The sequence below is a fragment of the Choloepus didactylus genome, chromosome 2 (genome assembly GCF_015220235.1).
Source record: "Choloepus didactylus isolate mChoDid1 chromosome 2, mChoDid1.pri, whole genome shotgun sequence".
Taxonomy (NCBI): domain Eukaryota; kingdom Metazoa; phylum Chordata; class Mammalia; order Pilosa; family Megalonychidae; genus Choloepus; species Choloepus didactylus.
The window spans coordinates 75,787,204-75,809,941 of record NC_051308.1 but is presented as its reverse complement, the minus strand read 5'-3'; the positions used below and the strand labels follow the sequence as shown (position 1 = coordinate 75,809,941).

The window sequence follows — 22,738 nt, the reverse complement described above, 5'->3', positions numbered from 1 at the left end:
TTCCTCTCTTCGCCACTACGACGTAAGCTACTTGAAATTATGGACCTGGTCTATCCTGTTCACTGCTCTGTCTCTAATGCCTAACACTAGGCCAAGCATATAAAAGGTAGGAAGACTTCTGGGGGAATGACTATGGAGCCCATGGCAAGGTTGGACTATATTTTCAGGAGTTCCCAGGAACCAAGGTTGGGGCAGAAGCAGGAGAAAAATTCCTTTCAAAGAAATGAAGTGTCCAGGTCAGTGGGCCTGACAGTAGTAATCAGTGTGTACTCAATTTATTTTTTGTCTTCTCAAGTACATCACAAATTTCTTAAAAGTTCTCCTTACAGCAGCTTTTAAAAATCAATGTGTAGGTTACCAGGGTATGGGGTGGCGATAGAGAATGGGAAGTTAAGGTTTAAAATGTACAGAGTTCCTGTTTGGAATGATGGAAGTATTTTGGTGGTGGCTGACGGTGATGGTAGCACAACATTGTGAATGCAATTAACAGCATTGAAATATATATATATATGTATGATTAAAAAGGGAAATGTTGGATTGTATATATGGTAACAAAATTTTTTAAAAATCTATGATGCTGCACTGCACAAGCAGTGAACCTTGGGGAAAAAATCATTGTGTATGAATGATCAAATGAATGAATCCTATTTATTGGGTGAATAAATGCTATTGATTGAAAAGATGATAGCCAAAGGGAATGATGTGAAAGGATTGGTGGAAAATTCCAAAATAAATGAACATTGATACCTTAATTACTTTGCATAATTACAAACATCAGAGCGGCTGTTCAGGAAATTAGCAATATCTACATTGCTAAATGAAAGAGACATTGTTTTTCTAAAACTATCAGTTATAGCAAAATAGTCTCATCCTCTGTTTTTTTATGTTATAATGATAAATGAAAGTTTTATTAGATTTTACAGTGTTTTCCTTAACTGTAGGAAGTTTTAATAAGAATAGATGTGCAACAGCTATTAGATTTTTTTTTAGAGAAGTTGTGGTTTTATAGTACAATCATGAATAAAATACTGTATTCCCATATATTGTCTCACCACCAACACCATGCATTGCTGTGGAACATTTGTTACAATTTATCATAGCACATTTTTATAAATGTATTATTAATTAAAGTCCATGGTTTAACTTAGGGTTCACTGTCTAGTGTAGTTCCCTGGATATTAAAAATTTTTTTCCTGTTATCATATATATAATCTAACATTTCCCCTTTTAATCATAGTCAGATATATATTTCAATGCCATTAATTACATTCAAATGTTGTGCTTTAGGATATTAGTTTTAATCTTATTTTGAATTTCGTTCTTGCACCGGTCTATAATTTTGAGAAAAGTAGAAATATCTCAGTAAAGTATTAAGAAATACTGAAATTCATTATGTCAACAATATTTTCGTTAATTATCTTATATGAACAAAGCAGTAGGATTATTTTTCTAATTTGAAATTAAGTTTAGAAGGGTAAATTTAAAATTTTTTTCCATAGCCGCTTTTAGGATTTTTTTATTGTGAATTATCTCAAATTTTACACCATTATATAAGCTACATTTGGGATGAACTGTGGAATTTAAGGCCAGATCATAAATGTAGTGAAATTAAATTATGGTATGTTACTATCTTTGTTATTTGATTGAAGTTAAAGAGTTACTTGCTTGACTTCGTTGTGTTTCCAATTAGAGAAAAGATGACATATAAATGTGGCTGAAGGAAGAGAGGTTTTCCAAAGAGAAATTGTCGGTCCAAGCAATGTATTTGAAAAATTAAATAGCAGAAGTACTTCTGAAGATGCACAGTCACTGGTTTTATAAACATAAATATCAGAATGGTGTTATTTTCTTAGCCCTAGATAAGCAAATGCTCTGTGAAAACCCTCTACTAACACCCGTCATAGCTCAGTTACTGTAGGAACATTGGGTACTCATTTAGCAGTAATTCTTCCTACTCAAGATTGCCTCCCAAGCAAAGGATGAGGGCCCAGCCTTTCTTGTCATCGTTGGTACATTTGAATTCTTAGAGCACGAGTATTTTTAAAACCCTGTAAAGTGCCTGCAATTCAGCCTCTAAGCTGAGCAATGAAGCTCCTGTTCATTCTTACAGAATTGCTGAAAGTAAACATGCACTCTCTTTACTGTACTTAGAGGGATCTTGGAGGGTGGAAAACAACTTACAAAGTTATGCCATAAGTAGATGAAATGAATTAGTACAACTTGGTTTTGCTGAGTTATACATGGTGTGTCTGTAACAAAACATGATGTGTCTGTAATGAAAATTTTCCACCACGTATTGTCATATTTATTGTTGACAGCATGAATCTTTCCATGTGTACAATATAAATTTGGATTTGTGATCATATAAAAGGGGTTCTGATTTTATTTTTACTTCTACCTTCTCTGCAAAAAAAAAAAAAAAAAGAAAGAAAGAAAAAAAGAAGCAATTTTAAGGCATAGTGGTATGAGTTAATAGGCAGTGGGGAAAACTGGATAGCATGGGCATTAGGGTGGAATGATCTGACCTGTATTGTTGGAAGGTTTATATGATAGTGAAGCATAGGATGTTTTTAAGAGGGAAAAAAGAATGAGAGATTGCAGGTGTAAAGACTATATGGGGATATATTTAAGCAATAGTAAGACAAGAGTCTAAGTTAATATTTTGACAGTAAAATGGAAAGAAAATGTAGATATAAAAATTTGGAGATATGAAATGGAAGATGAACCCTCCAAGATCCCTCTAAGTACAGTAAAGAGAGTACATTTCTACTTTCAGCAATTCTGTAAGAATGAACATGAGCTCAATTACTCAGCTTCGAGGCTGAATTGCAGGCACTTTACAGGGTTTTAAAAATACTTGTGCTGTAGGAATTTAAACGTACCAATGATGAAATGGGGGCAGAAGGAAGGGGTGAGACAGTAATAGTTACTGGTGAGGAAGAGAGTAGTGGAAGATCCCTAGCCTGGGTGTTTGAGATAATGGCAATTCTATTTTCCATCAGTGGCTCCACTACCACAGATACACTACAACCAGGGGGTCTATAAAGATGATAAGAAAAAAAAAAAAAACTCTTGCTATAAAAGAAAGCATGGAATCCTGGAAAAATTGTGGGCTTTGGAATTGGACAGACTGGCATTGAAATCTTGGCTCCACTACTAATTTTGTGTGTTTATTTAATATTGGACTGTTAAATAAAGATAATAATGCCTATGTTTGTGAATATAGTGGTTAGTTATACTGCAATAAAGTGATAATACAAAGTACCTGGCCCTTTATAGGCCCTCTGTAAGATGCAACAATTCTGTTACTTGTGCTTTATTTTTTATAGCCCTCCATGAATATAGCATTGAGAAGGGAAAAGTTTAATAAAGAATTAATTGGCCTAATATATTCAATTAAAAAGAAAATTATTGCTTCCTCTTTTCAGGTCAAAATATAGATGCAAATATGCAAATGTGTGGGTATAGCAAATATATATTAAATAAGTTCAGTTGATAATTACTAGTTGATATTTATCTATTAAAATACAGTTCTTTTTGTTCATAAGTACTCTCTTCCTAGAGTTGGGTTTTTATCATGTCATGATAATATCATATTTAATCAGGATCCATTTCATTCTTCCCTATGGTTAGCTTCATATTTCCAGGAATTTCATTAGTGTGGTGAAATGAAGAAAAAAAAAAGGCTTCTCTTCTTTGTGAATGTATCAGTCAGCATTCTCCAGAGAAACAGAATCAACAGGATATTTCTATATATACAGTAGTATAAGGAATTGGCTCAAGTGATTGTGGAGCTGGCTCATCTGAATTCTGTAGGACAGGCCTGAGGCTGGAAATTCCTCTAAGAATGACCTTGAAATCTTGAGTCCTAATTCCTTGGGCTATAAATTTACGAAGCAGGGGAGAAGGCAAAATTCCTTCTGTTCTCTGGAACCCTTAGTTATCAATCTTAAAACCCTTGCCTGATTAGATGAGGCCCACTGCAATTTTGAGGGTAAACTTCTTTGCTTAATACAAACTGATTGTAGATGCTAATTTGATCAACAAGATACCTTCACAGTTACAATTAGGCCAGTATTTGACCAAACAACTGGACAACATTAACCTAGCCAAACTGACGTATAAAATTAACCATTATAATTAATGACGGCAGTGGCAAGTTGAGGGCTCTTTGGGTGTCCAGGTGTAAGATACCCTTTGACTGCAATATTATGAATAACAACTAAATTAAACGAATATCAATTGAATGCCTACAGTATTATGGTTGGGAGGAGGGTTTACTAAGATGAAAAAGACTTGTCTACTGCCTAATGGAGTGTAAAATATTTTTTTCTTGTATAGCCAAGTATAATACAAATTTATCAGCGCTCTAATTAGTGTTCTGAACCAAGTAGAATGATTACTTCTGCTGGAAAAGGGAATGAGTAGGGAAATTTCCAGACAAGATAGTAATTGAACTGAGCCTTGAAGGATGAGTAAGATTATTTCAGTAGATCTTAGGGAAAAGGACTACAGGGGAACCAGTTTGTTGTCAGTTTGATTGAAAAATGGAGGTCAACTAGCTGGATGCCAAAAAATTTCACAAGGTAAGTTACTTTCCTTTTCTTGGGGTCGGTTGTTTACTAATATTACTAATGTTAATGATGTTCACAGGCACAGATAAATAGGAAGAATGCCAAATTATTATATTATTATAAATATATTTGTATTATGGACTAGAATACACAAGCATATCAGTGGAGCAGGGAGATATATTACTATTAAAAAATTGGTTGATTGGTGGTCACTGAGAATCTTCTCTTGGTTCTATCTACAATCTAGGCTACATTTCCCTATTTAACCCTCTCTTAGAAGCCCATGTTTTTGTTTATAATGTTAATTTAAAAATTTTTAATTTAATTTCTTTTACCTCATTAAATCATAAGATTTTTGAGTTTAGGAACATGTCTATTCTGTTTGCTCATTTGTTTTTGCTGTGTCTTCCTTGTACTTCTCATATTTCCTGAAATAGATTAGGTTTTCTGTATATTTGTGGGATGGAATGAATGGATAGATATCTTGGTTGTCACAAAAGCTGGCCAATCATTCTCATTAGATGTGTGGATTCAACTCTCATATAGCAATCTCATATTCCACATATCCAAGTTGCTGGGAGACAAATAACCCTTACTACTTCCACCATTAATACTTTCATGCTGAAGTGAAGGTTTTAGAACAAGAATAGAAAGCAATTGCCAATAAGAGAAGGAAAAACAAGCATGAAAAGATCAGGTTTTTCTTTTCTGTTTTTTTAATCATGGGTTTTGACAAGTAGGTACACTATTAGTAAATTCAGCCAGTTTTCAGGCTGGTCATTTTACTGAGCTATTCAGTGCTAAAATTATCTTATGGTTCTTAGTCTTCATTTTTAAAGGACATTGACAATTAACGGAACACGTATGAAAATCATTGGAAATAATGCAAAAGGTGGGATTGAATTTAAAGAGGCTGCTAGAATATTGCTTAGTTCCAAATGGGTACCATATGTATTCTTCTGATTTATCTCCTTCATTGATGAGGAGGTCCAGTGAGGTGGCATCTTCAGATCTAATCAATCCTACAGACTTAGGCAGGTTATGAAGGCAGGGTTCTCTTACCAAAGAGGTGGAAATTCTTGGAGCCGGTAGGCCAACCATGGAAATATTTTGGAGGAAAATGTAAGGACAAAGCGAGGACAGCAAAACTGAAATTGGTATCATCCATCTAGGGGTCTGTGTAAGCAAGGAGAAGTATGGAGCCAAAATGGATGCAGGCATAGAAACCAGGGAACCACAGAAAGGGGCTTTCATTCACAACAAATGAGATGAACCCGCCTCATTTAAACAGACTAGGAAGAGGTAAACATTTCCCTTTATATTTTAATCCAGGCTGTACTATACACTGAAATTGTCTTTAAAAGCATTTAAACATTGTACAGGAAGCTACTATTCAAGGGAGTCTTTCTTTGTCAGAGTGTTGGAGTACATCTGTTCTCTTCAAATAATGTAAAAAAAAAATTATTTTTTAAACCATTTCTATCTGGGGAGAAAGATGAATAATAACAATATGTGCTCTGTTCCTCTATTTAGCATACACTGCCTTTTAAGATTATTCACGCTGTTTGCAAGGAGAAAGATCTTTATCCCATAGTCTACAGGTCTTTTTTAGGAAGAAGAGATTTACAATATACTGAAGTGGGTTTAAGGCAGAAAATAATAAGGAGTTGAATCTTGGGCTACAGAAAAACCCAGATAATCCAGAGGATTTGATGACAGGGGTTGCAGAAGTTTTATTCTTTGGAAATGTTATGAGTTATTAAGTGAGTTCAGTGTTTGATTAAAGGGAAAAAATTACGTCTGCTTGAAAATCAAGGTATAATGTATGAACATGGCAATCTTTAAAGACTAATTGATTCTGTGGAATTTGGATAAATATAACCAGTGTTCCTTCTTCATTGCAGTGGTATCAGGGATTTGAATTTACATTACAAATTTGGAATTTACCTTATTTAAAGTTTTTTTTTTTTTCCCCCTATATCTCAGCATATGTATTACATATTTGATATACCTTTAATCTTAAACCTACAAGCAAATGGCAATGGACTCCTGTATTTCAGGATTTTAAGGAGGTCTTATATTGTTCATCTTTAAAATGTATACATCTTACATTTTTGTGTTCATAAAAACTGCCTTTTTAAAGAATACTAAAGTACTCTGTGGTATTCTCTATCTTTTCAATTTTATTCTCACTTATTTGGAAAAAAGAGGAAGTAGTGACTATTTTAAGGACAAGAAGTAGTTCCAGAGATAAACACACACACTACGATCCATATGATTTAGGATTGGTTAATTTACATATTGTTTAAACATATTTTCCAACTTCAACTTCTGGTTCTGTTAAACAAACTTTTGCATTTAAAATACTCGCTTCTAAGGGAACAATGCTTTGGCTCTTCCTCTTTAATTCCACCTTAAAAGATTTGCAAAGTCTTAAAGAGACCAGCCCACATTTTAGACCCTCCCACCAAGGATATGACCGTCTTTAACTTGTACCCAGTCCGAGGCTGAAAGAGGATCCTGACAGAAAGCTAGAGGGATAGAGAAGCCTGAAGAATCTTATTTAACTCTGAGAAATGTAAGCAATATATTTACTCTTCCCCTGCTCCACTTACCTCTCCTCCCTTAGCTTTAGTTTGCAGTTTACTCGGAAGGAAGAAAGGACTGAGGGGAAACCTGAAATTCACTGCTTTGAAAGTTCTACATGTCTCTGCCTTTCGAAATGAGACCCAGACCGAGGACCTTAATTTCCTTCTAAAGAGAGATTGCTTCCCGGATCTGAATGCTCTATGGAGTTGAATAATAAGGTGTTTCCTTCAATTGCAGCCACAAAAGCTAACATTCAAAACGGCAGTGAGGTAGCGCTTATTAGTGTTCCACGTGATGCCACCCAATGGTTACTGATCCCCAAACTTGAGCAGCATGCTGTTTGACAGCTGTTAAGGATGTTTAGAGATGGACTACATTGCCTCATTCAAGTTTCAGTGTAAAAACAATTATTTAGGTTACTTATACAAAGCATTATTGGGTGTCTAATGGGTTGCAGATTTACGCGAAAAGCAAAACAATATTGAAGTATTAATTGTGCCGACTGATATTCTGATTCGTCTGTTGTCTAGGTTGTTTGACATGCCCCAGGATAACAGAGCTCAAAACTAGGTACTTGAAAAGATTTGATCAACTAATGAAGTTAAACCTTGAGTGGGAATACTGTTTTAGTCATTTCGTTTCAGAAGAAGCAGGAAAAACATGCCTTTGGTATTGAAATAATCGTGGCTTAACGTATCTAAATCTCCTACAACTTCTAATCATTGTTTTAAAAATAATTATTTTCACCTCAAAAATTAGAAGAAGAAACGCTCCTTGTACCGGTTGGTGACGTAAGCTTTTATTCAGCTACGGTATGCACCGAGTATTAGAAACATATTTAGATATGTTTTACTTCTAAAGTTATGCTATTTGCAAAAAAATCCCTTGGGTTCAAGAGTGGTTTGTGTTTTGGTTTGTTTCTGTTTATTGTGTATATTTGGAGTTGTAGTTCAAAAATTATTTGGGGGAAATAGTAATAAAACAACTCCTGTCAGAATTTTTAAATTATATTGCAGAAGTCCCTACACCTTGCAAATCAAGTTTGATGTCTAGATAAGAAACAGGTAACAGCTTTTCTCTTTGAGCACAGGAAGAGTTAAATTTTAAATTAAGCAATAGTTGTGAAATGCATAGAGAAGTGTTTAATCTGCATTTGCTCAAAGCAGCCTTACAAACTTCCTGTAGGGGAAGCGCATTTTATGGGAGAAGACGCTGCTTCTTTTTTAACATTGGAGTCTTTTTAAAAATAGTTTGCATTTATGTTTAATTAGGAAAAGGAAAAATTGTTAAACAGATTTCTTCGCACCTGAGAAGTTTCATTTCATAGAGAGAAATTGGCCTGTGTTTTTAACCCATCAGTATCATTCCTAGGGTCACCGCTTGGAAAGCAAAGCCATAAAACTGAACCATTCACATATTAAAAGAGGAATAAAAGATGAAGAAGACAGAATTAATTGTGATTCCATTTCCTTTTGTATGCCTTTTATTTACCATCAGTTTTTTTTTTCCTCTCGGTTGCTTGCAGATTTTATAGCTTTAGTTATTCTTAAATGTTTTTGACACATACTCGTTTACAAATCTTGTGAAAGCTATAGACCATGCCCCAGAATAATGCACATATGCTTTCCCAATACACAGAAATTTGCAAACACCTTTAGGAAGTTCATGAACCCCCAAAGACAACTTGTGTCGTATGAAAATGCAGCCCTTCTTAGAAATTTGGAGTTTTCTAATAATATCTAATAAGTAATTAGCAAATCATTTAATTCATAAGTAAGGAACTACCTAGCAGTGGGTATTGGCAGTGCCCATATTGTTACTTATTCATTGGTGTTTGGACTTAAAATAACCTGGTGGAGTGGAAAATAATACTTGCCTGGAAGCCAAGTGACCTAGATACTCGATTCAACCCCTCAAATAATTAGCTGTACAATTATTAGATTTGTCTTTTTTAACATCTGATATTTTTATTGTTGAATACAATAATGAAACTTAATTGGAAAATAACATGCAAGTTATTTTTGATTGGATCATAGAGTGTCTAGCTTTGCTGCTTTTATTCCAAAATTACTAACAATATTTCCCAGCATGATTATGTTTTTATACTATTCTTGGTCACTTACAAAAATAGTTCATACTCACTGTTTAATTTTGTTAAGTATAGAAATGCATGAAGAAGAAAAGGAAAACAATAATTGTAATCCTCTTCAAGAGGTAACTACTTTAAAAATGTCTTTCATTCATTAATCAAACCACAAATATTTATTGAACACCTGGTATGTATCACTAGGTGATGAACAACACTGAACAATTTTTGTCGTGTCCATTTATGTCCATATTTGTGAATTGCCTCTTTCAATGTGACTTTTTTTAAAATTTTCTTTTAAAAATTTCTGATATGGTAAATATTCATAGACATAACTCACATGATCAAAAGCTTCTTGGGGTCCTTGATAATTTTTTAGCATGCTAGGGGTTCTAGTATTATAGGGTAAAATTTGAACTGGAAATAAGAAATTCTATGACCATTGTTTTTCTCAATATTAAAAGGCTTGGCCTTATTTTCTGAAACCCTTCTTTTAAAACTGTTGAGAATATATAGTAAAATGAAATCAATGCTTTTTTTTTTTTTAAAAGGTCTCACAGACTGTCATATTTTACAGAAATTGGGGAAACCAAAGAGATTCAGAGAAGAGGGCCAAACACTTGCAGACTTCCACAGCTCCTGGGACATGCAAACTTGCTTAATGTTCTGGAGTTTTTTACAAAGAAGATAGTAAATAGAGTAGATATTGTTCTGGTCTTTTTTGTCCCATGACCTGCCTGAGAACAAAGGGGTGGACCAAAGTTTTGCTGTTCTTGCTTTGTGATTCTGTCTTTTGATTATCTTTGATTTTTAGTCCACTTTTACATTCTTTGAACATACAGTTTATTTTTCCTTCCCACAGACATAAAAGAAATTTGCATAAGCAGATTTTTAAAGCTGTACAACCAGTCTAATTACTTACTTAATTAATTCAAATGACCTTAGAGAAATTCAGCAAGTACTTCTCAGTGATCCATATCAGGGTTTAGCCACCTCTGGGGCAAAGACGACAGGCCCAGGCTAAGTTGCACTCATTTTTCTTCCCACTTCCCTCTTCAGCAGATGCAGTTGTGAATCAGCTTCTCCCTTTTGGTCAGTCTGCCTCCTCGTTGGTCTGGCTTCTGGGCTGCAGGAAATTCAGGTATTTTAAGTAACAGTATGTTTTGAGTTAGAAAACAAATATCCATGGAAGTGTAATTTTAGTATTCTATACTACACAAGACTTTTATGTATTTATGATATCCAACTTATACTAGTTCAATTTTTCATTTTGTGTTATTTAATTTACAACCAGTTTTCTGAATATAGCTTGAAAAAAATGCCCCGGAAGTAAACTCAGAGAGGCAATAACATGTGCATGGTGTTTGTGGTTTACATAGAGATTCTTTAAAAACCTCATTCATTCCCACAATAACCACATGAGCTAGTAGAGCAGGTAATACTGTCCACATTTTGCAGGTGTGAAAAGAGAGATCAAATAGCTTGTTAAATGTCTAAGTCTTATGATTTTCATTTTGTTGCATTGCCCATGCTTCAACTGATTGTTCGATTTTTATTTTCATTTTTGATACCTTTTATTTAAAAGGTACCTACCTCTTTCTATTGGTTTTAACATCAGAAAAATTATAAAAGAAGGTCCAGAGAGTTCACTGTCCAAATGCGTGCTTTCGTATTAACTCAGTTGTTCTACCTTTAAAACTGGTTTAGTGATTGACGTAATAAAGCAAGTTGCACAAACACAAGAATGATTGAAAAAGTGTGTATAATTTGGAATTTGTTTTGGAACTATATGACAATTTGTATAGATACATGCTGCTTAAGAAAATAAAATATATGATATTTTATCCAAAAATACAAAATAAACGTAGCAAGGAGTGATTATATAAGTTATACAAGATGTACTGATTTTACAGAAGGTTTTGCTAATGGGTTAGTAATTGAACATTCCCTTGGATGAGTTTAACCTGCAGAGCCTGTGGCTCTCTCTCTGGGTCTTATTAATCCTGGCAATTGGCATAAAGCAGTTGGTATAAGAATGGCTACTCTGACCTCAGGTTTATCATTTCTAGAAAAAAAATCATTATTTTATTTTTCCAAACAATTTAGTAGATTGTGGTAAACCAGATACTCCTTCTCAGGGGTAAACATAAATTTTAGTTGTAACTTGGCTTAGTATGCATATGCATGACTTTGTCTTAAATAACACATAATAGGTCAAGTTTGATTGCTGGATCCACTGTGCATATGCCTACAAATGCCACCAGAAACATTAGGTTAGCAAATGGTTTCTGAATTTCAGTCAGTAAATGAACACTTCCTCTGTGTCCCATTCTTTAAAGCCCAAATATTTGAAAAGATAAGCAAGTTGAACACAGTGCATAGACAATAAATTAGGATGACAGATTCCTTCTGTTAAGGAGGTATTCTTGATGAATTTTTGGTCTGTAATTGTAGAAAAGACAGTGCCTAGGTTGGTCTGGGGCTGATAAATGATGTCAAGTTCTCTTTAGGCTCCCATTTTAATTTATTGAAACAAAAAGGCAGTCCATTTTGTGAACCTTTTACAGGTTTTTCATGCACTACTATGAAAATGTTGTGAAAACTAATTTAGAACAATTACATAAGAATTATTGAAAAACAATTTGGGGAAAAGTGCCTAAAGATGAATGCAGTTACGGGATCATGCAGTATAGACTCCTGCTTCTATAATTAATATTTCTTAATATCCACTTGTCCTATGTTGTGTCTGTAATAAACCTCAATGAGGTTGTCTATTTCTTCTCCATTCAGCTGTTTTGAAGAAGCAGCAGATGAGTTTAAAATTGGTTGAGCTCATGAATTGAGATCTCAACAGAATAACTTTATGGCATTTCTGCATAGTTCATGGCTCATCTACATCACTATTTTCAGTGTACAATGGTAATTCAAGTTCAGATAATAACTCAGAGATATTGTTAGACCTTGTGGTATGTTGAATTATGTACTTCAATTAACATATGTTCTTAATCTTATTCTATGTCTCTGTGGGTGTGAACCCATTGTAAATAGGGCCTTTTGAAGATGTTATTTGTAGTTAAGGTAACTGTGGACTGAAATAGGGAGGGTCTTAATCTGGGTTACTGTGGGCCTTATAAAGAGAAGACCACAAACAGGAAGAAGCAGAAAGTCAGCAGGAACCAGAAAGGGAAAGGAAAGGACATCACTATGTGACCAGAAAGCTGCAGAACCCCAAGGATTACTTGTGGCCAGCATCAGAAAGCCATGGACTGGGAGTTGGAGAGAACAAGTCTTGTTGTTATATAGATTTTGGACTTCTCCTAGCCTCAAAACTGTGAGCCAATAAATTCCCAGTTTGTAAGCCAACCCATTGTATGGTATTTGTGATAGCAGACTGGCAAACTAAGACAGATCCTTAATTCTTAAAAGATGATGCTTTTAAAATACTTTAGGAAGATTTCTCACAGCAATAATTCTAATTTAAAGATATTTCTTAGTTAATTACAACATATAATTATAAGAAATATTAAGATAATTACTGATAATCTGTTACTTGGTACTTATTTTCTGACAGCCATGGATTTATATTTAAAATACATATAGGTTCACAATATTTATATGGGATTCTTTTTTTCTCATCCCCATCATTGTCTGTAATGATGCCTCTGCTGACAATGAAAAGCAATATAGAAAGAATCGATTTTGTGAGACTAATTCAGTAAATTCTTTCTATCCAGAAATCCTTACTATCCATTTAATTTGTATTCTAGATCAACGCATTGGGTTGCTTGGTTAATAGCATACCAGCTACTATCACAACGAAAAGAATGTTCAAGTATAATTTTCTATGAGGAAAATAATTTCTAGATGTTTTATGAATATATATAGTATGTGTAGAAAAGTAGTAGGAAAATGTACCTTTTTAATGCTTAGAAAAAGAAAATATATGGTGGGAAGCAATTTAGGTAGTTTGTACTCTCCTTTTTCACAGAAGGATTTTACCTGCTGGGTCAAAAGAATGCAGTTGCCAGTATCAACCAGGAATTATTGATACTGGGCTCTGCATATTTATTCCTTCACTCATTCAGTGTTTTAATTAATACTGACTACATGCTAGGGCACTGTGCTATATATGGGCTATACTTGGGTGAATAAAGCAGGTATGGCTCCTTCCCTCTAGAAGGAGAGAGACAATAAACGAGCAAACAATGCATGGATAATCAATGACATAAAAGGAGCAAACAGGCTTTGATAATAGAAAATAACATGGTGAAGTGGAGGATGGGCAGGACTTGCTGAGAAGATAAATTTTAAACAGAGGTGAGAGATGAGAATCCATGGGTGGCAGGTGAATGGGATAAGAATGGCAGGGCTCAAGAGGGGGTGTCCAGGTAGAGAACTGTATTTGTAAATGAGCTAGTGAAAAACAACTGAGAAATTAGATGGCAAACTACAGGTGATGTCATGGGAGCGAAGGAGGGAAGGCAGTTTCAGAGAACAAAAAGGTTGAGTAAGCTGAGGATAGAAAAGTCATCTCTATTTGCAAACTTGAAGGTCATTCGTGATCTTGACAAGAGCAGTTTTAGTGGAATGGTGGGAAAAAAATGAGAAGGAAATGGAAGTGGAATGGAAGCAAATGGGAGGTGAGGACATGAATCTCCTAAGAACAGATGTTCCTTTGGAGAAAACTGGCAGTGAAACAAAACATAAAAATGGAAACATAGCAAGGATAAGGAACACATAGTGGAGGGAGAGATGGTAACAGAATAGCCAATCAGATTATCCAGGAAAAAGTAAAGCTTGATTCGAGAAAGGAAGACATGGCCATCTGAGGGAAGCCCTTAAGGGTGAGGAGGGATCTTGTACCCAGAGAGTCAAGTGTGGGGTCAGGACTGAACAGAAGGAGGAAGGCTGCCTACTTCGTGACAGGGAGGAGGAAAAGGAGAACTCAAACACACGTGCTGGTGAATTTGCAGATTTGGTGGTGGGAAAATGAGAAACTTACCCCTGGTGCTTTCTGTTTTCTCCGTGAAGGGAAGTGAGATCACCAGCTAAGAGACTGCGTGAGTGAAGGACTTGAGAGGGAGAAGAGAAGAAAGTCATTTCCTAGAATGAGAATCCAAGTTCACTAGAGAAACCTAGAAGGATGCTGTGTAGTGTTGAGAGGCTTTTTTGAGTTTTGGCAATGTGAACCTAAAATAAAATTGTTGTTTTCCTCCAGCCATGTTTAAATTATAGGAGCAGACCCAGAGCACCTAGAGGGCTGAGTTCTTCCAGTGTGGTAGTTTTTGAAGAAAGGAAATAGAAAGGTTAGGAATCCTTATGATGAACTATCAGTGCACTAAGAAAATAAATGCATAAATATGCTCCCAAAATAAAAATTCATAGAAATTCATGAGCTGGTGGAACACAGATTCCTTTATCTAAGGTAATTAGTGACTACTAGGAAGTAGTAGTTACTAATTGAGCCTTTGCTCTGGTTTTCCAATGCTTGTTGTATTCATTTACTAGGCAGTTGCTAGACCTGGTTCTATACTTCAATGAATCTCTTTGCTTTTACCTGTTCCAGGAACTATCATCCTGGAAATCCTTTATTCCTTTATTGGAATAAAAGAATCCTTTATTCCTTTATTGGATTATAAATGGATTCCTTTATTCCTTTATTACCCATCCTTTATTGGTAGAGTTGCTGCTGTCATTGTGGTGGTGGTGGTTTTTAAGTTCTGAATGTTTAAAAGTTTGCCTCACCCACCTTTACTGGATCCCTGGCTGAGTTCCTGTATCTGGTTTATAGCACACCCCTTGCTGAGCATACTGATCTCTATATTAATTGATTGATGACCCTCTTTCCTGCTTTTTTTACTTCTTTGTCTATTTCCCCAGGTACCCTGATGGCACTTTAGTACTCCCTCAAGACAAGGCTTTATAGAATTCAAATCATTACAATTCTTCAAGGTAAAGATGTCTAAAACATTCAGTAATAATAATAGACCATTATAAGAGAGGATCTTTCCCTCTCAGTCCTACTATTGGGATATTCTTTCTTCAATTTGACATATAGCTTTCATTTCACATCTAAAAGCATTTTCTTTTCTTTTCTCGTTCGATCTTTAGAGTTTTAGTGAGCAGTTGGTTACCATAATCAAAATAATATTCTTTCAAGAACTAAGATAATATTGAAATATTGATCATAGTTCCTCAAATTTAAAAAAGTACCACATTGCTAGCCATTCCTCATAAATTCTCTAAACATTAAAATGCTTTAGCAAGTTTTATACAAATGATGTTTAGGCACTTTGGTGATAGAAGCAGTGAGTGTGTGTGGGTCAAGCTGATAATAAGAAGAGAAGCTCTTTGTGGTTGGACTCACTTGAGTTGGCTTCTGGCTCTGCTGTTTACCAGCAATGTTGCCTGGCACTTAGGAGGTGATTTTTTTCCCTCCTTTCCTCCCTTTAACTGTGATGAGGCAGACAATAAATTGGAAAGTCATTCTACATTCTATTCCTAGTTCTGCCCATATTTATTAGATTATGATTTAGGTAAAATTATCTCCTCTCTCTCTCCAATTGCTCATCTGCAAAATGAAGGGGAGATTATCACACTATTTTTGTTCATTTCTGTAAAAAAAAATCTATTTTCCTTATATCTCATCAGCAGGGGCTCAACTGAAACAGTCTTAAAGATTTTATGACTGTCCTTGGCACAGTTCTCCAGCTTGCTGAACAAAGGTTGAGGAAATATAAGTTTCAGGTTTTAGAGTGGATTGCAACCGGATGACTTCTGGTTCATTTCAATGTTTGCTTTTTAATGTGTAACACTTAAATATTCAGGGTGTGCTACATATTTCTTAAGGTGCTAGACTCTATAGGTGGGCAAAAAGAACTGTAATTTTCTATCATTTTACCTTTTTTAAAGTGCTGTAAGTTCTCATTTCTGTTCTCAAAACTTTACATTGTTCTTCAGAACTGTGTTGGTGTACTCCACAGAACTAGAAGGGGAAAATGTGTTTCAAGGCTTCAAAGCATATCTATGTTATCATTTAAGGGATCTGCAGATGGCCAAAGGCTCCTTGTATTTTAATATAGTTAGTTTCTTTCATAATCCAAGTTTTTATTTCATGAATTTTAAAATTCTTTGCTATATTGTACTGAAGTTTCTCTCGTCTACACAATACTACCAGAGGGGTGCATAATACAAAACATAATTAAGGACTCCTGAGCATACTCTGCTGAAATGCATCCTTTCTATTTACAGAGCTCTTAATCCTGCTAAAATCTGGGTTTTATGTTCATTTCAAAAGTGAGATCCCATTCATAGTATCTAGAGGCACAATCCTAAAACTTCTTAACCTGAAAAAATGATGGTGAACCTGCATTCCCATTATGTTATACAATCCAGGATTTACAGAATGCTAGTCCCATGTTTAGTGGTTTAACTCCACAGCACTCGTAACATGGTGAGTAAACAACTATCTTTGAGCTTTGACAACTCTTGCTATCATTTTTTTTTCAACTTTTTCCACTTAAATATCATTGTTAGCATCCACATTTTCAGCCTCCCTTGCTGCCTGAAATAGATGCTGTGCTTGTTGAAATGCAAAGCAAGCCCATAGTGTGATAACTTTATCCAGGAATAAAATGGTTCTCATGAAATAGTTAAGCCAGTATGACGACTTTTCTGGGGGTTTTCCCTGGGCTATTTACTTTAGAGAAAAGATATGGCTTTCCCTGCTGTGGCAATCTTGAATACGTCATAAAAAAGGCAGTAATTAAGGAGGGAGTGGAAAAACCTCAACAAAACGCAAATGCTCCCTAAGAGAGCATATTTGTAAAGTGTCTGGTCTGGAGAGAGAAAGCGGTAGAAGCAAATTGCTTCTCAAAATACACTCCTTTCCCAAGATTGTATGCCACTTTGTTAAGTGTGTTTTTAAAGTATGAATATTGCATACATCACCATTATCAGTTTCATTTAAGTAAGAGACAGGAAATAATTATTGTACATTTTCTAAAAATGAACATAATATGATTAACATCTGTCAATCATAGTATTATTCCATTATGTCTGTGTGGGAAGTGGAATTTTTAAAAGGATATAATTTATAACTATAGTTCAAACCTAGAAAAGTATGAAAGATGAAAGTAACTCCTTTTAAGCTTTATTTGACCAATCATAGAAACCCAATTTTTCATTTCCCTCAAAGTCATATCTTGAGCTGACTATACAGAACCAAACAATAAGATGGCTGTTAAAAATTTTGTTCAAACTAAAATTTGTTTTCATACCCTTTATATTTTAGCTATATTTCCTTTTTACCTCGTGTTTGTGGAGATAAAGGGGGTAGGCATTTGCATATGGGTGGAAAGCAAAAGAGGGTAGATAAGAGTGAAGAGATGTGTTCTAATGTCAGCTCTTTCCCTAACTGGATCACCCTGGCTAGGTCTGTTTACATCTCTAGGCCTCAGTTCCAAATGAGCAAAATGAAGTTCTATTTAGGTGGTCATTGTGACTATTTCCTCCAATGCCATAATTTTGTGACTTTAAAATATAGGCAGAATGGCCACTTGATTTTGGCCACCAAGAGGTGAAACAGTGGAAAATAACAGCAAACTCAAATGGTCAAGGAAAGAAAACCAGTTTGGGAGTGAGGAAAGCTTCCTGCTCTGTTTGTAATTCAGTGTGTGAAACATCTCTGAAACTTCTCAGTTTTCTGATGTAAAATAGCCAGGTTCACCTGGATCAGTACTTTACAGTTGGGAGATGGTAAACAAAACAAAACAAAACAAAAACTGCTTTACACATTGTTTTCATTTGTATAGAATGTTAGTTTGTGTGGGTGTATGTGTGTATGTGGGCTTTTTAAATAATCATATGGCAGAACTTTCTCGTCTAAAGGGTATTGTATACTCTCCTCTTCCTTATTACCTCCACAGTTCTAGTTAAGGCACATAGCACATTACATCACTTTTGGACCTCTCGGACTGGTTGTGTCCCTCCCTCAAGTGCTATCTTTCCCCATAAACAATGCTTAACTATTGTTTTTATTACTGAAATGTCACTTCCATCATGCTGCCTCTAGCTTAAGACTCTCTAATAACCCTACTGCTTATTGTATAATGTCTCTGAATCACTGCTGGTCCTTTAGGGTCTTTTGAATAGTGGCAGATGGATGTGGAAGAAAGAGAACTTGGTATGAAGCAAAAGGGAAGATTCTAGGACCATATCAGCCCCTGTTAACCAGATGAACTGGAAAAAGTCACTTCCTCTTTCTGGGAGACAGTATTCTCTTGTAGGGCATAGGTTTGGGAGAGAGTCTGCCTTGATTTGAGCTGACAATTACGTAAATCATCTGACACTTCTAATCCTGTTTATCTCTATTATGGAGATGATAATTCCTATCTTGTTATGAAGATTAAATGAGATGGTGTGAATATATCACTTAGAAAAGTGCCTGGCACCTGGGAAATGTTTAACTAATATGAGCTTTTATAACTATGTATTCAAATTAGTGATTGCTAAGATATCTTTTAGTTTGTCATTCTAGGTTCCATAAATAGACTGAACTTACCTTTGAACATTTCTCAACACAAGACCTGAACTATAGCCCGGCCAGTTTTCCCTGGTATACCATGCATATGTCCATATTTATTAATTCATCCTTGAGTGATCTCTCTGGATCCAACACAGGAATACAGAGAGGAGACAACGACCACTTCCCTCATGCTACTCACAGCTGGGGAGACATACCTTATACACAATGGTAATATAATATTTAATGTTATGGTGAGATATCAAGGAGAAATACAAGAGTCCTATCCTAGTAGAGAGGTTAAGAGATGGCTTACTTCTAGGGAGACTGATGAAGCATGGGCAGGGATTTTCCTGTAAAGAAGGTGGGGGGCAGGCAGCACGAGAGCCTGAAGTGGGATGGGGATGTGTGGCTGCAGCATATTTTCTCTAGTGAAAATATTTCCATTTACCATTTCTATTTATGTAAGCCCTTTTATGTTTTCAAATATCAACTCAATTATCTTTTCCATGAAGCATTTTTCTATTGTAAACCACATGAATCTCTCCCTCTTCTGAAACTCTTGTAGATATATCATACATACTTGTTTGTTTAAATAATGGTTTCAATGAATCCAAATGTGAGAGATAAAGAAGCATGGTAGACTAGTAGTAAAAACGGAAAGGAAAAAGTCAATTGAAAAGGATTAGAATGGACATCAGCTGCAGAGCATCAGGTGTCCCATTGGGGAATGTGACAAGCAGGATCTCTATCATTGGGTTTGTAACTGAGAAGTTAGGATTTAAGGACTGATTATGATTACTGAATCATTATATAGATATTCCTTTTTACTTTCTGGTATGTTACAGCAGACAGAAGGAAATACCTAAAACCTGAATTGTAATCCAGCTGCCTTTATCTCTGATAATGATTGTATAGTCTTTATCTTGTGCCCTTGTGATTGCAAAAACCTTGTGACTAACCTTCACTTAATTTTTTGACTTCAGAGTTTTATAATTACTAAAGACAGCCCCTAATGTTTATTAATGAAGGGTCTTGGGTCAGCCCAGAACTAACCCACCCCAAGTCCAAAGTTATCTTGATAACCGAAGCTGGATCTAACCAAAATAGGCAAGCATGACATGCGCAGTAGCTTAGACTTGAACCTACAAGTCACCTATACCTCATTATATTACTAAAAATCACACCCATCATCATATTAAGGCTGCCGTTTTTCTTGCATACGTTCTGTAACTAAGCATGTTATCAGTCTATGCTTGCTCAATATTTAGATCACCTCTAATTACATAATCTGAGGCCACTGTACTCATTATCCTAAAACCCACCCATCTTTTGATGCTTTAAAGCTATCAGAATTACTGCAATTTAAGGAGACAGATTTTGGACTGATAGGCATCTGTTCTGCTTCGTGCATAGCAATAAAACTCTTTCTGTCCTTGAAACCTGGGTGTCTCAGGAATTGGTCATTTGAGTGCATTGGGCAAAAGAATCCAACACCTTGGTCTGGTAACAGGTTCATGGCTTAAGAAACACAGACTGGGTTAAGTCATCTGTGCCTTTGTATCTGGAGACATGCTTTTAGACCTCTTTGGGAATTTTCTCAACAGGTTTTCTATTCTAAATTGAGAGGCTGTAACTTGAGAGACATTTCTAATACAAAGCAGCTCATTTACCTATCTTAATTCCTATTGTTTCTTTATCCCTTTTTCCTTGTAGGTGATACCAACCTCTTTGCTTACACTTGGTTTAAAAAAAAAGCACCAGCAAAATAGTTTAAGAATTTAAAACTTTAGTAGTGCCTGTGTAACTACATATCTATATCAGAATGCTAAGGGATATGTAATGATACACTACTCTTTTTGTTTTTAGATCATCTTTTTATATCCAGCATAACAGAAGAAGGATTGTATTTGGAACAGTTGTTCCATTTTTAAAAAAATCGTGCATCTGAAATAGCACTATTTCTTAATTTATTAAATTAATTTATCAAATCAATATGTTGATGAGTATGAAAATATACATGGTCTTTTTAATGAGTGCTCAACACATTTTTCTACTTGAATTTCTCAGAAATCTCTGTAGAGCCAAAAAAAAAGTCTAAGTAGAGGCAGTTTCGGGGAAGAGCACTAGTTTCACAAACAACGAAAGTAATCAATGATTGTTTTCAAATACTTAAGGACCTGCGTGGCAATTTACATACATTTTCTCATGTCATCCTTCCGCTGTCTCTGAGTTGTAAGACTCAATCTCCCCATTTTGCAGATGAGGAAACTGAAGATAAGTATCAGTTAGAGAGGAGAAGACAGGCTTTGAACTTAGATCAGACTGGCTGCAATACAGAATGTGCTACCGCTTAACTGCTGGGCCTCTTACTACCTCCTCTGCTCCGCACAGTGGCATGGAGGGAGAGAGAAAAGGATCCTTTACATTCCTATTCTTTTCTCCAGATGCTGCAAACCTTATAATAACCCCTTTCTTTCCTCTTTACATGGTCATAGCTCTCTATGCAGAGAGAAGGAATTGATAAAATAGTCTGTGTTTTGGTTCTTGCTCACTTTTCTCTGAGAAGTCCATCTTGTCCTGACAACATGACTGAAAGGCATTTGGGCAGACCACACACTAATAAGCACTCTTTGAAAACCAACAGTTGCATTGCATAGGCAAGCGTGTGTTGGAAGTATATCCAAAAATTTCCCCCTCATTAGTGTTCAGGAAGTGTCTAATTACAGAACAGGAGAAAAAAAGGAACTAAAAAAAAAAAAAAGAAACAATGAGCTAACTACATGAGCTACACATTTCTTGCTTCAGAGTTAAACGACTGTACACTCATGAAGACTCATTATTCATTTCAGTTATAAAAAGGAAAAAAAAGCTCTGCTTTTTTTATGAGTTTTAATGATTGTGGTTTTGCAACCTAGTAGCAGCTGGGTTTCCAGGACTGAGCTAATAGTGGGGGCGAAAAACAATATTTTTCTAGTGTCTAATGTGGCTAGCTGGACAGAGATGCCTTAATTCCTCAGCAGATGAAATAATCTGCTGCTATTATTAACAGTTATGGGGAGAAGAAAGGATGGATGAGTGCCTATTCCTAACCAAAATCCAAAATGCAGTCACTGCCTAACAATAATGACCTGTGATTTTGTCCTAAAGAAAATGAACCTATGCTAATAATTTTTCTGTAGGACTGCTTTGTTACTTCTATTGAACATAACTTTGGGATGAAAATTGTACACATAAATTATAGCTATCCACATGTATTGGAGTTTTTAAGCTTTTTAATTTGAAATGATTTGAGATAAGAAATTATAAAAGTTGTACAAAGATTTCTCAAATCTCCTTCATCTACCTTTTCCCAATGTAATATCTTACATAACCATAGTACACTATCAAAACCAGGAGATAAACATGGGTACAATGCCATTAACCAATCTCCATACCTTATTTGGATTTCACAAGATTTTTGTATACATTTGATTTTATCCAGTCTGACACTCTCTGCCTATTGATTGGAGTATTAAACCCATTCACATCTAATGTTATATGTATGGTTGAATTTACGTCTGCCATTTTACTGTATGTTTTCTATATGTCTTATTTCTTTTATGTTCCCCTGTTCCTTCATTGATTTTTTTCGATTATTTTTTTTAGTGATTTTCTCTAGGAATTGCACTATACATGTAATTTATTACAACTTAATTCCAGTAAAACACAGGGATTTTTCTCCAGTATGGCTTTAATTCCTCCCCATTCCCTTGTGCTATTGTTGTCATTTACATTACATCTCTATATTTTATAAACCCAACAATACAGTGATCTAAATTACTGCTTTCTACAGTCTTTTGTCTTTTAAAGAAGTTAATAGGAGAAAGAGAAAAATATATTTCTAGAATCTTTGCATTTACACATTTACTATTTCTGGCATTCTTTGTTTCCTGTAGATTCCAGTTATTGTCTGGTGTCTTTTCC

The 22,738-nt window shown here is 35.2% G+C and overlaps 1 protein-coding gene across 4 annotated transcripts in view; it reads left to right on the top strand.

The window, feature by feature from the left end:
- The window catches only part of PLA2G4A (phospholipase A2 group IVA), a 174,063-nt gene that overhangs the window by 6,996 nt on the left and 144,329 nt on the right, over positions 1-22,738 (top strand). The window contains exons 1-2 of one of the 4 annotated variants that reach the window (XM_037825144.1): positions 7,072-7,152; positions 10,309-10,390. The gene's annotated coding sequence lies outside the window, so the exon portion shown is untranslated. Of the gene's footprint in view, positions 1-7,071; positions 7,153-9,806; positions 10,391-22,738 lie in introns of those variants that run through there. The other 3 variants (XM_037825147.1, XM_037825146.1, XM_037825145.1) reach the window with 3 other exon arrangements.